The sequence below is a fragment of the Brugia malayi genome, assembly GCF_000002995.4.
Source record: "Brugia malayi strain FR3 genome assembly, contig: Bm_v4_Chr2_contig_001, whole genome shotgun sequence".
NCBI classification, from domain to species: Eukaryota; Metazoa; Nematoda; class Chromadorea; order Rhabditida; family Onchocercidae; genus Brugia; species Brugia malayi.
Window position 1 is genome coordinate 11,962,715 of NW_025062476.1, and position 1,061 is coordinate 11,963,775.

A 1,061-nucleotide genomic window follows, 5' to 3' on the forward strand; every position below is an offset into this window, starting at 1 on the left:
ATTATTACTATTGTTATTATCATTATTATTGTCAATATTAACTGGTCACAATCGTTAAACAACAATGATAGGAAGGGATACAATATTGTTTATGCATGTAAAATTTTGGGTTCTATTTGGCATACATTATTAAATTTATACGAATGAATGAATGAATGAATTGAATTGAAGAATTGAATTGAATGAATGAATTGAATTGAAGAATTGAATTGAATTGAATGAATGTTATCTTAAAGAAATACATATATATGTTTATATATTTATATAAAATACATAAACACAAATATCTATTTCTGATATGTATATATATATATATGAACAACAAGCATATATAACTTAAGAATTGATGTTATGGCTAGAGATTCATCTCTTTCTCATCTTTCCTCTCTCTTTCCTGCTCTTTTTTCTCTTTCCCTCTCTCTCTCTCTCAGATAAAGCTAACTAAGCTAAACTGAAAGTGAGTATAAGTAAGTAAGTAAGTAAGTGAGTGAGAGAGGGAGGGAGGGAGTGAGGGAGTAAGGGAGTGAGTGACTAATTGATGATCGCCTTATCATCAAATCTAAGAAGTTGAGGGAATGAAAACACGAAGCTTTTTAAAATTTTGCTGCAGCATTTTCTTTACCGTTTTTTTTTCCTTTTTTCTTTTCTTTTTTTTTTTCTTCCATTTTTCCAATTTTTTTTTTTAAGATTTGAAAATTTAATATGCATAAGTAATATTTGAAGTAAAGCATTTATGATTATTTCTTTCTTATTTCTTTCATAAACATTCAATAACATTTAAATTCTATTAAAACTTTTGAGCAATTCTATAATTTTAATATTTCAAATATTTCACTATCATATTTTTATACGATTAGGTAATCAATTTCAATTATATATGATTAGACATATTATTATTATATTTCAAATAAAGCATTTATGATTATTTTTTTTTTTTTAAATTACATTTTAATCGCATTTAAATTTCAGTATAATTTTGAGAAATTTCATAATTTCAGTATTTCAAATATTACATTTCATATAGAATTAGATAATCAAGTATTTCATTATATATATATATA

General features: G+C 23.6%; 1 gene across 1 annotated transcript; it reads left to right on the top strand.

Moving 5' to 3' along the window:
* The first annotated feature begins 367 nt into the window (after positions 1–367).
* On the top strand, positions 368–522 carry Bm16874. The gene has a single exon (XR_006228124.1). The product of XR_006228124.1 is annotated as a pre-microRNA Bm16874 (primary transcript).
* The last annotated feature ends 539 nt before the right edge of the window (positions 523–1,061 follow it).